This window comes from Rattus norvegicus, chromosome 1 (genome assembly GCF_036323735.1).
Source record: "Rattus norvegicus strain BN/NHsdMcwi chromosome 1, GRCr8, whole genome shotgun sequence".
Lineage (NCBI taxonomy): Eukaryota > Metazoa > Chordata > Mammalia > Rodentia > Muridae > Rattus > Rattus norvegicus.
This window is the reverse complement of record NC_086019.1, coordinates 145,549,683-145,565,101: the sequence shown is the minus strand read 5'-3', so window position 1 is coordinate 145,565,101 and position 15,419 is coordinate 145,549,683. Positions and strand designations below refer to the sequence as shown.

The following is a 15,419-nucleotide window of genomic DNA, read 5'->3' as shown; positions in this document are numbered from 1 at the left end:
GGAGGAGCAACATGTTAAGACCCAAAGCCAGAGCGCAGAGTTCAAACCCGAGATCTACCAGCTTGCAAGCTACAGAAAGAACCCAGGACAACACACACACGGGTCTTTGGATTCTCCACAGCCTCCCTCACGCTACCTGAGCAGGACCCAGTTCCCCTGGAGGCTGCACTCTACCTGCAGTCAGTACTTAACATAAGCCTGGGACAACTGCCCTGAGCCTGGCACACAGAAGAGGGGAGGCTGGGCCAGGGCTGACCCACCCCAGCCAGGTGATCAGTAGTAAGCAGGGCTGCGCTTCCTTTCTGTTTCCTGACTCTGTTCATTTCCCTCTGGGAAAGTGCAGACCTTCTGGCCAGTGTCTGATAACTCAAGCTCTCACCACTTTCCCACCCAGGACTGGAGATCCATCCTGCATCCTCTTCCCCCTGTGTTTCCATTCTTCCTCTGGGAGCCACAACAGCCTATCTGCAACTTTGTTACAGCCCTTCTATTATATCCCTGGCATGTTTGTCCAAGGCCAAGGTCACACTAGCGTGGCTGACCATGTTGTAAAGGAAAAAAACAGAAACCTTACCCTGCTTCCATTCAGCTCCTGGCCCACCCCTCCTAGCCTGCTCACCCTAGAAATTCTGGTTTGAGACAGTCAGGACTAATGGGGTACGAGGGGGTTAGGGGCTGGGGGGGGGGTGCAGGGCTTCAGATGGAAGGCAGCTGCAACAGAACCAGAGGTCAAAGACAATTTCAGAGCAGTGACTCTGAGACCGGAAGATCTGAGAGATGCCAAAGGTCCAAGTCTGGCTTTGAAGGGTAAATTATGGGGAAGAAAGATGCCAGATGTGGAGCAGGAGTGTAGATGCAGAGACCATGCCCCCCAGGCTGCTGACCTGCTGGAGGAAGGTGCATGCCCTGGCTCCCGGCCTAGGAAGAGAGGCATTTAACCTGCCTCAGAGCAGGACCATTAGAAGGGTATTTATCTGGGGTTTTGCTTTGCCTTGCTATAGTGTTCTACTATAAAAATTATGAATATGTCACAAAAGTAAACCAAAGAGTTTAATAAACCACCATGTACCCACCACCCACCTTCAGTCACTTAAATCTTTACCTCACGGATGTCCCCATCACTGTCACCCTTCCACACACCACTGCTGGATTATTTTGAAGTAAATCCCACACATAACCGCTTTTAATTGGGAAATACTATGGGACAAACCTCCCAAAGCTACACGCTGTGGCTTTAACCTCACCAAGAACGAGTTATTACATCTGAGGATGGCTGAGCAGTAACCCCTTAACACCCAGCACCAGTGTCCCACTCAAATGTCCTCTGACAGACGGACTGTGTGGCTCGGGGTGCCAGGAGGCTCTAGGACACAGCAGTTGAATATACCCTGCCTTTCTTCAGTTCCCACAGAAACAGACTGGGAAGCAATGGGAAGAGTGGAAACAGTTTAGGAGGGCATATCAGCAAAGCCAGGAGGGGTATGGGGAGGGAAGAGGGCCACCCACAGCGCACTGTCATGGGGAGGAGCTGGGGGGTTCCAGTGGCCCTGAGTGATGCTGGAGGCACCTCCCAGTTTTCCGAACCCCAGGGCAATTTTCCGACCAGCCCCCTATCCACTGCAGCTGGGATTGATGAGAGGCCAGAATTCCCTGACATTCCCCTCTGCTTGCCAAGAATAATGAAGAGAACAGAACAGATGTCCTCAGACAGGAGGCAGGGGTCACAGGTGTTCCCAGCACACAGCCTTCATCCGACAAGCCCTAGAATTAGAAGTGGTAAGATAATATGTATTAAATAGAACTACCCCATGATGTAGCCCCTCCATTATTGGGTCTCTAGCCCAGAGGAAGCATTTGACAGCCGCACTGCCAAGGTCATTCATTGTGGTCCATTCCCAACAGCCAAGAAATGGAAACAACCCAGGTGTCCGTCTACCGTAAAAGGATAAAGAAAATGTGGCACGTGCACAATGGAATACTACTTATCCATAAACAGGATGAACATCCGGTCATATGTGACAACATGGATAGAACTGGAGTGGCACTGTGATAAATGACATAAGACAGACAAATAGGACAACTGTCCCGAGACCTCGCCCATGTGGAGTCCAGCAGAGCTGAGCTCAGGGCACCAAGCAGAACGGTAGTTATTAGAGGCTCTGAGAATGGGAGACAATGAGGAAAAAAGCCAGTCACTGGGCTCTCAGACAAGAGGAAGTCGCAGTGTGCTGTCTCACTGTACAGTGAGGAAGGACAAGGTGCTGTGTGTGTTTAAACTACACCAGAAGATTCTGAATGTTTCACCATAAAGAAAGAAGATGAATGGTAGATGAGTTCACCCTGCACGTACATTGCACCAGAACACCACTTAGAGTCTAATAAAAATGGACAAGTTTGTGCTTCACTGGGGAAAGACTGTGTTGGGGGGTCCTCCAATGAGAAAAAGGGGAACAGGAAACCAGTGTCATCAGCAGACTTCCCAAAGTCCCTTTCCTCTCACTTTTTCTTTCATTGTATTTATTTATTAAGGAATTTATCACCTGTCAGATGATAGAACTCATTCCCACAGTGTTAATGTGTTCTCCTGGCATCTGTATATGTTTGTATGTGCATGAATGTGCTCATGTGTGAACATATGTGTATGCAGATGTATGTGCCTCTTTGTGAAAAATCAAAGGTCAATGTGGAGTTTCATCCTCATCAGCACCCCAATATATCTTTTGAAACATGGCTGCCCACTAATCTAGAGCTCACAGTTCAGCTAGCCCAGCTAGCCAATGAGTGCCAAGGATTCTGTCTTGCCAGCACTGGGGCTTTTTCATGGGTACCAGGAGTCTGAATTCAGATCCTCACGCTTGGGCGGCAAGCATTTCACCCATTGAGCCATCTCACCAGACCTTATCTGGTTTTTACACAAACTAAATAAAAGACTGACTGGACCGATTCTACCGTGTAGACACCACACCCTTCCTCCTGTATCTCATTAGAGAGACGCACTTGACAGCCTTGAAGCAAGCTGTCTCCCCTTCCTTGGTTGATCATGATAGTTCAGACACTATGTAGATAGGAGGTGGAAAAGCCAGTCTCTGTGTCACTTGAAGCTCCTGCTGACACATTTCAGGCAGGGTTTGCACACACTCTGGAACACACACACACCTGCAGATGTCAGATATCACCCCCAAACCCACTCGCCTGCTCCACACACGCGCCTGTGACCATGTCTCACACTTGAAGCTTTGGGAACCAACTTTAAGAGTGCAAATACCACATGGATTTCTGACTTTGAATTTGGCCTGGGTGAATATATTCACGGTTAGCAACGACAAAGCCCACAGTAGAATAGTCAGCTTTCTAAATCCATCCAGAGAACCTCCCTGGAGAAGTTGGCTTCCCTTCACTGCAGTGCACAGACAGTGGTCACCCAATAAACAGGTCTGGAGCCTTGACAGGATGACAAAGTTAACTCCCAGACAACAGTCTACAGGTTGTGTCCCACGAGGCTGGGGAGGATCTTCAACACTAGTTGAGCTTGCTGACTTTCTCCAGGTCCTTCCATCTGTTCCCAATAAGTCTTTACACCACGCCTACAGTACCAATGACCGTCAATGAATACTTGACTTTCTGGGCCCCTGTGGGGCCTGTGCTGGCCATGGAAGGGCTTCTTAGCTCCACAATGGCAATTTTCTTTTCTTTTTTTTTTTTTTTTTTTTTTTTCGGAGCTGGGGACCAAACCCAGGGCCTTGCGCTTGCTAGGCAAGCGCTCTACCACTGAGCTAAATCCCCAACCCCCACAATGCCAATTTTCAAACATCGCCCCGGACTCGCAGCCTTCGAGAGCTCAGAACCACCTAAGACTGTCAGTTTGTCTCCAAATAGCGGCCAGCTATTAAGTCACAAAGAAGTCTTGAGAAGCAGCACAGACTGCTCAGCTATACTAAATGTGAACACGTTCCCGAGGGCACTGCTCTTGTGGTGTTGCTATGGCTGGGTTACCAGGGGCTCTCCCACCCAGACAGAAAGCCAGGAGTGGCTTCTGTACTTGGCTATGTGAGGCTGGAACAGGCTGCAGGTGAAGCAGATTATAACATCAGAGGCAATAAGCACTCGTTCCTTATTTAACTTCAGACTGCCCACCCCTTACTTTCTCAATCAAGACCAGGCTAGATATCTCCAGACTACAAATAGCAGTTTCTGCCCACTACATTGGGCTGAAAAAAAAAATGTTATCACTCACACTGTGACCAACACAGACATTACCTGGGAAAGTCAGTGTGAAAAGCATTCCATTAAGGGGCATCATTGTCAAACAAAGACCAGCAGAGCAAAGCCAGGGAGGAAAGAGTCCACACTTCTAGGCATGAAGACCCCTCCAGGGCTTCTACCTCATTGGTTATCTCTCCCAGAGCTTGGATTCCACATGAGATCATTAGCAGTTCCCCAATATCTTAGCAGATCACTGTTACCCATGTGATTTGATCCTCAATAACCCTCCTCTCCCTGCCTAGTTTAAATACATTTTTAAAAAGTGGTACAGAGACAGGATATGGTTCCCTGTTGTCTGTTCGTCTGTCTGCCTCTAACCACACCCACTAGTCAGCATTACCCACAAGCAGAAAGCTGACCTCAGTCTCTGCTTCTCAAGCAGACCTACCTCCCTGTGCTTGTCTAGAAAGGACAGATACGTTTAGCCATTTTGCTTTAAATGTTGGTGGATACTGGGGAAGATATGGTTGTTCTCAAGATCACACAACAGTGGTAAAGTGAAGACTGAAATCACCATACCCTGTGGATTCCAGGCCATGAAACTTTAAAGGACCACCACCCCCAGGAAGGTCACTAGAGTCCATAAAAGGCAAGGCTGCCCTTGGACTGTAGCACGCTGGCTGAGGGTGGATGTCATTAACCAGTGGGGACACGCTCACCCCAATTAAGGCTTAGGAGGAACCAAACTGAAGTCACTTTGAGCAAAACTTCCATTTCGAATAGTTGTTAAAGTTTAAGTTCCCAAGACTTCCCTGGGTAGCTGACATCCGGTTTGGCAGAGAGAGGGATCTACCTTGGCAGCTGACATCCTGTTTGGAAGAGAAAGGCATCTACCTTGGTAACTGACATCCTAGTTGGCAAATTGATACATGAATGCTAGGCAAGTCACCCACTACTACTGAATAACCCAACTAATGAGCACAGGATGAGAGTGCCACAGAGGGAAATGTCCCTAGGAAAGTCCCTTATCCCTGAATCCGATTGGCGGGGAAAACAAAAAAAAACAAAAACTGCAACTTGGCACAAATGTTTGTGGTTTTTCAGACTTAAAAGTGGGGTGGGGGTGGAGGGTCACAGTTCAGCTCCCAAATCTTCTACATCCCTGTCACTGATCCACCAGTGGCAGCTTAGTTACAATAGTTTTTGTTTTCTGTATTGACTTAGTGTTTGAGTTGTGTTGGCTCTAAGTGGCCCCTATAACAAAAAGAACTGGTTAACACGCTGAAATTCAATTGGCTGACAGAGGAGGGGGGTGGGCGGTGAGCAACGACTCGGAATGGAGACGAGGTGGCTTTTCCTTATGGACAGATACTGAAGTAAGCAGGAAAAACAGATGACTAAGTGTGAGCACAAGGCACACATGAAACCAGGCTCGTTCCCTAGAAGTCACACAGCAGTGACATTCACCTGTGAGTGCAGAACAAGCTTGGAGGCCTGTAATCCTGGAATCCCAGCACCCAGCAGGCTGAGGTGGGTGGAGAGCTTCAAGTTCTAGGCCAGGCTGAGCTATGGACTGGATACAAAAAGAAGGAAGGGAAGAAGGAAGCAAGCAAGCAAAAGGGAAGGAAGGAAGGAAGGAGGAGGAGGAGGAAGTGGTGGTGGGAGGGGAGGGGAGGGGAGGAAAGGGGAGGGGATGGCTAAGGTCAGTTCTATCCCCAGAACCCATGTGAATAGGCAGGTGTGGAAGCTCCAGTCATCCCAGGGCTAGGGAGACAGAAGATGGATCCTGAGCTGCCTATCTGGCCACTGTAGCCTATTTGGGTAAGTTCCGGGCCAACAAAAGACCCTGTATCAAAGGAAGTAGACAAGGTTCCTAAGAATCTCACACACACACACACACACACACGCGCGCGCACACACACACACACACACACACGCACGCACGCACACACACACACACGCACACACACACACGCACACACACACACGCGCGCGCACACACGCACACACACTCGCGCACACGCACACACACGCACGCTCGCACGCACGCACACACACACACACACACGCACGCACACACACACACGCACGCACACACACACACACACACACACACACACACACACTCGCGTCTGTTATTTTTGTGTTTGTTTTTTCAGAGTGAGTAGAATGGAAGCCCCAGAACAGCTGATACATACATACTGACAAGAACCTTCACTGTGCTCTCCAAACTGGGTGGCACATGCTCAGCACAGCAGGCCTCTGAGGACCCCAGGGCCACCTAATAGGCAGCATGCACGGTAACTTCCTAAGTAGGTCTTTGTTAAGGACAACCATGAGTCTTCTGGATGGAGGGAGACAGCTAATGAGCCCATACAACTAAACACAGTTAATGACAATGGGATTACAACAGGTGCACTCCTGCTGGAAATGAAGAGTTGACCTCTGACCCCACAAAACCACAAAACTCCAGAGGCCACGGAATGCAACGGGACATGAGTAACAACCAGGCCACGTGAAAGGGAGCACACCCAACCTGCTGTGGACTTGTGTGGTTATCCAGTTCTCTAGACGGCATCAGGCAGTTGCCCTGCTCCAACCAACTGACGAGCAGGGCTATTTCCCCACACCGTCGTGAGATGCCTAAGATACTGAGCTCAGAATAGGGAAAGGTATGCTGTGCAGGTTGCCATCCAGGCTGGTGCACCTCCTTTTAGGGCTGCAGCAAGCAAGACCTTCCAGCACACACAGCAACCTCATGGCAACGTGGAAGAGAACACTCACCGGACTCCCATGGTTGTTGAAACAGAGAAAAAAGACAATGGGGACCTGTCTCCCCACTGCTAGGCCCTCCTCTTAAAGGTCCTCCCACTTCCCAGTAGCTTCATGGGATTTGATGCATGAGCCTTTTGAGGGCACTTCAGATCCCATACTTGGAAAGAGCCAACACACACCTGATGCCTCTTCAGAAACAAATGGACACAGAAGGAAAGGCTATCAACCACACAGAGCCCCTGAGATGTGCCACAGAGACGGCTGTCCTATGGAAGAGCCAACACTCCGCTCCCAGCTTCAGACTTGAGCAGGGTCAGGCCTAATGCTGTGAGTACCCAGCATGCCACAAGTCTACCAGCCCTGTTCACCGGTGGAAGACAACAGAGGCCTGGAACAGGAAGGAAAACACAAAGAACAAAGCCAGGTTCTTGAAGACTGCACATGGATTAGCTGCAGAGTGAGTGGGAACGCCCTTGGGCCACAAGAAAAAAAAAAAAAACAAAAGAGTACAGACCCTTAAAATAGACTAGGTGCAAGAAACAGAAGAAGCAAACTCGTCAAACCACTAACTGAGGAAAAAGAGAGACTGCAGAGAAAATTAAAACACTGTCAATGTTAAACCATGCAAGGCATAGAAGAACGTGCTGGAAAAAAATTAAAATAACTAAGGAAAGCATTAAACCAAACCAAAAGGAGAGACAAGCACATCAACTAAGAGATTGATAACAGGGTGAAGTAAACAGAAGAACAGAAGGAAAAAGAAAGGTAAAGGATCCTTCCAGATTAAAGGATGTTCAAGAATGACCTGGTAATTGCACTTACAAATGGACACTCAAAACAATCAAAACCAGGTACCCTAGTGCTTAAACAGGGAATGGACAATGGACCGACTGTTCTCATATGCAGACACTGAGACCCCTCTTGGGTTGTGCTTGGAGTTGTGGGACACAAGTTCTAGACATGGCAAGAGTGGGGCCACAAGGTGGTACTGGATTAACACGGGAGTTCAGAGCAGTGAGCGTAGAGAGTGTCTCTTTCTCCCCTGGTGCCCCTCTCCCTGCCTTTCCACACCCTCCTCTCCCCCATCCTCTTTCCTTTGTCTCTCCCCATCTCCCTCTCCCTTCCCCACCCCTCATCTCTCTCAGACTGTGAGAAGGTTCCTACTCACAAGTCAAAAGGAGGGTCTTACCAGGAACTAAGTCTGCCAGCAGTTTCATCATGGATGGATTGATGATTACAGAGATGGGAGAAAGAAAATGGAAAAGTAGATGGGGAGGGGTTTGTTCATTTGTTTTGGTTTGGTTTGTCTGTTTGTTTGTTTTGAGACAAGGTCTCTCTGTGCAGCCCTGACTGTCCTGAAACTCACTCTGAAGACCAGGCTGGCCTGGAACATGAGATTCCCCTACCTCTGTCTTCCTCACGCTAGATTAAAGGCCTGTGCCCAACTATTGAGTTTTATTTTGACAAGATGCAAATCGTTAGAGAGTAGGGATGACTTCACAATCAACTATGTTTGTGAATGCATACTAAATGCCACTGTATAATATCTGTAAATGGCTAATTTCATGCTACATTGTGGTTTGAATGAAACTGTCCCCACAGGTGCAGATGTGTAAACACTTGGTTCCCATTTGGAGAGGTCAGGTTGGGACAGTGCCCCAGAGGAGAGAGTCACTGGAGCTGGCTCTCTTGTCACTCCATTAGTTCTCTCTGTTTGAAAATGTGAACTCTCAGAGTCGCCCTCCGGCTGCCACAGCTTCCACCATTCCTGGTCTCTTACTCCTCTGCAACCACAGCCAAAATAAGCTCCAGCCTTGATAAACCACCAGGGTCACAGTCTTCTATCACAGCAACAGAAAACTAACACATGTAAATGTCAGATTTTATGGGGGGGGGGTCATCCTCTGCAGTCCAGGCTAGCCTCCTCTGTAGTCCAGGCTAGCCTCCTACATCAGTCTCCTGAGTGCTGAGATTATAGGCATGTGCCTTCACCTCCCAGTCAATTCAATCTTTTGAAAATTGACTTAAGAAACATAAATGGACAAGGACTACAAGTTAACATATCACAGACACTTGCATATCAGCGTTCACTACATCAATATTCACAATAATTAAATTGTAGAAAGAGCTTAGATGCTGACAGTGGAGAGTAGAATAAGGATGAGGTTTATGCACACAATGGATTCTGCCCAGCCGTGAAGAAGGATGAGTTATATCACTTGCCAGAAAGTGGACACAACTGGAGATCAGCATATTTAGTTATGATGATCCTACAATGACAAATGTCATGCTGGCTTTCATTTGTGATGCCTACATTTTATATACAAAACCCCACATGCAGGTATAAGAGGAAAATACAAGTGAAACTGTCTTGGTGACCAAAGGGGACCAAGAAGAGGAATAGAAAGAGGAGAGACGGAAGAATGCTGCGGGGAGGGTCAGGTGAGGAGATGTACTCATCACAGAGTCTACATGTGCATGACAGTGTCCACGTGTAACACGGTACTGTGTAAGTGAGCATATATAACACAATGAAAATTGTCTTGAAAAGACAGAGACTGAGGCAGAAGGATTAAGAACTCAGGGCCCGCTCCATTTGCTAGGTTGCTAAGTGAGATCTAAAAACAAAAGAAATTCAAAGAAGGGAAGAAGACAGGTTTGAAAGTGAGTGAGGAAAATGTGTGTGTGAGTGGGGGGGGAGACAGAAAGAGACAAAAAGAGACAGAGAGATAGAGGGAGAGGAGCATATAGAGTGGGGGAGATACAGAAAGAGAGACTATTTTAAAGAAGACAAGAGCAAGAATGACCTCAGTATTTCAATATTTTGTCCCTAAAACTGAAATCTCAGAAGGAGGCTGTGAATACATAGCTCAGTGAAGCACTTGGCTACCATGCATGTGACCCTGGATTCAAGTCTGTCAAGTGCAAGCACCACATTAAAAAAAAAAACATTCTCAGAAAGTAGTGAGGCAGGAACTACTACACTCAGACACACTTGTTCATGAAGAAGGCAACTGAAAAGATGTTTCAACCATGCAGAGAAAACATGCAGACCTTCAGGAAAAACACATATACTTCAAAGAAGGCTTTGTGACAGAGAAGGAAAAGCCACTCAAAGGGTAAAGCAAACGTACTAGAAATTTAAGGATGATTTTTACAGAGAGACAGGGGAGCTCATGAACACTACCTATTACCTCACAAAACAAGCAGAAACAAAAAACAAAAAACCTCTAAAAAACCAAAGAGGAAAATTGAGTATGTATCCAAGAGATTGAAAAAGTTTTTCCTTGATTTCGGCAAATTTCCTAAGCAATAACCAAGGATTGTGAAAAACTGGTAAGGATCCATTACTCAATTTAGAAACAGTGTAACTATGATCCAATAAAGAAAGTAAACACACTGGTAACCCGAGGCAAGCTTGAAGCGAGGAAGGGGAGGCAGAGGGTGAGCAGGCAAATAGTTACGCCAACAATAATTGTATTTCTACAATACGAATTAGACAAGGGCCTTCCAAACCAGCCCAGCGGAAAGGACCCACTCCTTTAAAATGGCACCATAGTCTCATACTTAGAAATAAGGCCAAGTATGGGGAGGGGGGAGACTAAGCCAGGAGGCAGCACTGCCCCAACTGCAGACTGTGTGGAAGGAAATTAAGCAGAAAGGGGATGGAAGGGGTGACTTCAAGATGCCAAAAGGTGTGATCAGAAGTCCAGACTTGGGGAAAACGGAATGTTTTACATTCTGATCTCATAAAGCCTTTAAAGAGACACAAACGTGACAACGGGTTCTTTTCAAAATTCTGAATGCTGTTGCCTGCCCAGTGCCAACACTCCCAAATGACCAGATGGCTTTAAAATTAGAGACCTAGATCAGCTGTGAAAATGGGGCAACTCACAACTGCCTGGCAGCAGCTCTGACGAACTTCTAGACGAGATAGAGCAGGTAGGAATTCCTAAGGGACAGACAGATGCCACTGGTCGGGATGGCAGAGTCAGGTCATTACTAAGAGGAAAGCTGAGTATGAATCCACAGGCACCCTGACAAACACCGCTGCTGGAACAGATGTGGCCTTGTTGGAGGGAGGGTTTCAAAAGCCCACAGCAGGCCCAGCCACCCCTACCAACCAGGATATTGCTCTCAAGTACTGCTCCAGCACCATGACTGCATAATAATGGACTAACGTCCAAGACTGCACGCAAGGCCCTAATTAAATGCTTTCCGGTTACAGGAGCTGCTTGGTCATGGTGTCTCTTCACGGTAACAGAATGCTGAGGAGGACGGAGCATCACGTGAGGAAGTGCAGACCCCAGAATGTATTCATCCTCACAGAGGCAGCCTCGGGAAGCACTGGTCCAGAGCAGGGCCCTCCTGCTCCCCAAAGGATGTCTGTGGGGTTTGCGCATCCTTTGAGAAGACTAACCTGTAAGTCTAAGCCTCTGCCTTCCCACAGCCATCGGGATGATAGAGCAGGAAGATGTCTCAAAGAGCAGGAGGGAAAACCGCCAAACACTGGAATAAAGTTGGTGGATTCAAATAAGAGAAACACTCCCTCACGCCTGAGTAAGACTGGTAGAGAAGCAGACACACAGGAATAAGCAAAGACACTCCTATTACTCTCTGAGTTACAGGGTGGCTTCATTATGACAAAGCTCTTCCGGAAACGGGGTCAAATTGAGGTCAAGAACTCTACCTACAGAAAAACATAATTGTTTAGATTAAAAACAAGACAGCATTTAAAAAAAAAAGGCTTGGCCACTTATGGTGGCCCATGTATTTAATTCCAGTGCTTAAGAGACAGAGGCAGAGAATCTCTGTGTTCAAGGCAAGTCAGAGTTATACAGTAAGGCCTGGTTTCAAACAAATAAACGGCCGGAGAGACAGGTCAATGGTTAAGAGCACTTTTGTAATAACATATTCTAATAGGAATCAATACAATACAAAAACAGGCCACAGACCACAGAGGATCAACCAATGAAACCATAAGTGATGAAGGGTTTATAAACTTAAATGAGACATTAAATGGCCGTGGGGACTGGAGAGACAACTCCGCAGTTATGAGCACTGAGTGCACTTGCAAAGGACCAGGGTTTGATCTCCAGCACCCACACAGCAGCCCACATTCGCCTGTAACTCCAGCTCTAGAGAATCCAAAACCCTCTTCTGGACTCTGAGGGCACCAGGCATGAACATGGCGCACAGACATACATTGCGAGCAAAACACTCATATACATAAAATAATGTTTTAATATTTTAGTGGTAAGTAAAATTGAAGAGATGGGGAGTTTCTAAAGGCAAGACATCAAAGAAAAGTACGTGTTCTGCACCAGGAAAACCGCACGATTAAAGCAGAGCTACAGCATTGAGCCTTAGCAGCCAACAGAGGCAGGAGGCTCTGAAGGAGGGGAACTCAGGCATACACGTCTGACAAGAAGGCATGTCACGGAGGAGCCTGCCAGAGCCACGGTCCTGGCGCCAACACCTACAACTACAGCCATACCCACTGGACGCTTCAGGTACTTCTATCTGCTCAGCCTTGGGCTGATGTCACATCTATTACCGACCCTTGTTACCAGGAAGAGTTGTTTCAAACAGTGTCTTGACTCCCTTGCCTCCTTGAGTGTTCAGTGTACTGCAGTATGTGTTTTTACACTACACCGCCTATTGCCAGACGAACTCATTCTCTCTGCAGAGCCCACACTGCCTGTTGCTCAGACACCAGTGCTGATGTAAAACCAAAGACAGATTAATGCGTCTCTCAACCTCCAACTACAGCGCAGACTTAAAAGGAGCGATTATACCCAGGGATGCCAGGGAAATAGGAACAGGGGGGACATAATAGAAGTAATCTTTGGGGGGGAAATTTGGAAATAAACAGGCTACCAGACACACAACAGCAAACAACACAGCTCTACTGGCTTTTTGCAGTATTTTTCTCTCAAGAGAACAGACTCCAGGAAATATCAAATCCAAGATTGTTCTGTGAGAGGAGACGCCAAAACAAGATTCCTTTAAAGGCAACCAAAATCACACAAACCAGAGCTAATTTCAATATTTAAAAAAGAAATCGGGCCTTGGTCTCTCCCGGTGCTGGGACAGCCATCACCAGGGCCTGTGTGTTCTCTGAGAACCAGGTCTAGAGAGAAACACTGCAATACTTCCTCTGCCGACCTGAAATCTCAGTTCTTGAGAGTTTCTTCCACTTTAAAGTAACTCAAGCCAAACATGAGGGGAAAACTGTCTTAAATAGCAAGAGGGGTGTGGAAGTAGCTTCCACAGCATGTCACCTCAACGAAGAGAAACTGACAAAGGACTGAGATCCGGAGCCACCTGACCTCTGGCCCCAGCTCCCAAAGTCACCTGCTGCGTGTGATCAACAATTCCTAAGGTTAACGCCATCTCAGCCTCGGTGAGAGACACCAGCAGAGAGAAGGCCTGAACTCAGCCACCACCATTGTACAAGACAAGCCATTAATGTACCAACTGTGTCGTTTTTAAGAAGTGAGAGTTTGGAGAGATGAAACCTACAGTCACCAGGCACAGGTCTCCATCCTCTTGGAGTTTGTCCCTGCTTATCAAGTGCAGAGACATGAATTTATATCAACAGACTTCAATTGAACAAAAAGATAAAATAGCTTTAGAGTAAAAAGGATTAAAGGGATTTTCAAAAAGATCAAAAGGAAATGCTGACAAAGATGTGGAGAAAGAGGCTCTTGTGGGTCTTCCATAGGAATGCAATAATTCAGCCACTGTGGAGAACACTGGAGGTTCCGCCATGGCGCCATCCAGCAGCCCACTGCAGGTACGTATGCAAAGGAAACTAAATCAGCAGGCCAAGGAGCCAACTCCTAGATGTACTGAACTCTGTTCCCAGGAGCCAGGACAGGGATCAGCTTCCGTGTCCCGTCAGAGAACAATGGAGAAAGAAGATGTGGTACAGACACCCCGTGTAAGACTCCGCCACCCTAAGAGGCAAGACTTGCTGTGCTCTGTGACGGCACGCATGGATCTCAATGACATTGTGCTAAGAGAAAGAAGCCATGCACAGAAGACAAAGTCATTTGTAAGATGAATCTGAAATCATTTATCTCACGCTGTGAGAAGAGTGGTTACCAGACACTTGGCAGAGGGGGCTGGGCAGAAGTGGATCAATGGATGCCAACTTGTGTTTAATAGGAAGAAGATGGCTTGGTGCTCTGTGGCCCACAGGGTGAATGTAGTTAGCACCAGTGCTTTATCTCCAACACTCAGAAGGCAGGAATTTGAGTGAGCTCACCTTGAAGAAATGACAGGCAAGTAGGAGGATAGAGGCATGCTTTATCCGAGCTGATCCCTACCCAGGGGGTGCGTAAATCAAAGAAAGCACCAAAGAACCTCCAAAGGAGAAATATGTGCATTAAAATTCAAAACTTATTTTCTGTTATGGTAGTTTAATGCTGGACATGATAGTTTTAAATAACTTAGGGAAATAATTTTCAGCCCCAAAACATAACTAAAAATTAATTTTTATCTTTTCAACTGGAACACACCCCTAGTGCTATTCTGATACAGTTCATGATGAGTTCGCCACTTTAACCACACTGACAAAACCTGAGGAGACTTGACAACAGTGTAATATAAGCTGGGATTTAGTGATACTCTAGGGCAAGCACTCCATCCAGTACATAGTACACACTGACACAGTGAACCCATATGAGGCATGTGCTGGCTCCATTACACAGATAAGGATAATCACGCCCAGGTCCCAAAGCAGAGAGATGGTCAAGGAGCAACTGCCTTAGCTGAGAGAAGCTGCTGGTCCCAGCATCCCCAGCCCCTGCCCATTCCCACAGATGGGGTGAATCTCTACCGGCTTAGGACCATTTACTGCCAGCACCTGCCACTCTCAGTTTCAGGCTTTTTCCTCTCAAACCAAAGCAGCAGGACTAGGGGCCAGTGCCAGTCAACTCCCTGGAGCTGTAAGTCACACTCATCCCTGAGTTGCTTTGGTCATGGTGTTTTATCACAGGGGAGGAGCCGGGCAGACAGCTCAGTGATTGAGAGGACTTGCTTGTCTTGTCTGGCTGGCAGCTCAGAGCCAACTGTAACTCCAGCTCTGAGATTCCTATGGCTGCCTCTGGCCTCCACAGCCACTGTACACCACACGGATGATGCACATGCTGACATACAAGCAAAACAGCCTTACATAAAATAAAAATACAATTTTACCACAATTGAGAAAGATACCCACCATCAGCCTGTAGCTTCCACACATATGCACATACATGAGCATGTATACACACACACACACACACACACACACACACACACAGTACATTAATAAAAACCTACAACTAGGCATTTAAACAAAACATGTAGTGTTTTATCCGGGCCTCCAGAAATGTGCATACCACAGTCCACTGACGCTGACCCCCAATGCAAAACAGGTTGGCCAACCTTCGCCG

The 15,419-nt window shown here is 47.2% G+C and overlaps 1 protein-coding gene and 1 long non-coding RNA gene across 10 annotated transcripts in view; one reads left to right on the top strand and one right to left on the bottom strand.

The window, feature by feature from the left end:
• Positions 1–15,419, bottom strand: part of Sh3gl3 (SH3 domain containing GRB2 like 3, endophilin A3) — a 131,154-nt gene that overhangs the window by 99,780 nt on the left and 15,955 nt on the right. The window lies entirely within an intron of this gene.
• Positions 10,785–14,389, top strand: LOC134483749 (uncharacterized). Its single transcript, XR_010060639.1, has 2 exons — positions 10,785–10,920; positions 11,207–14,389. It is a non-coding gene; the product is annotated as an uncharacterized LOC134483749 (long non-coding RNA).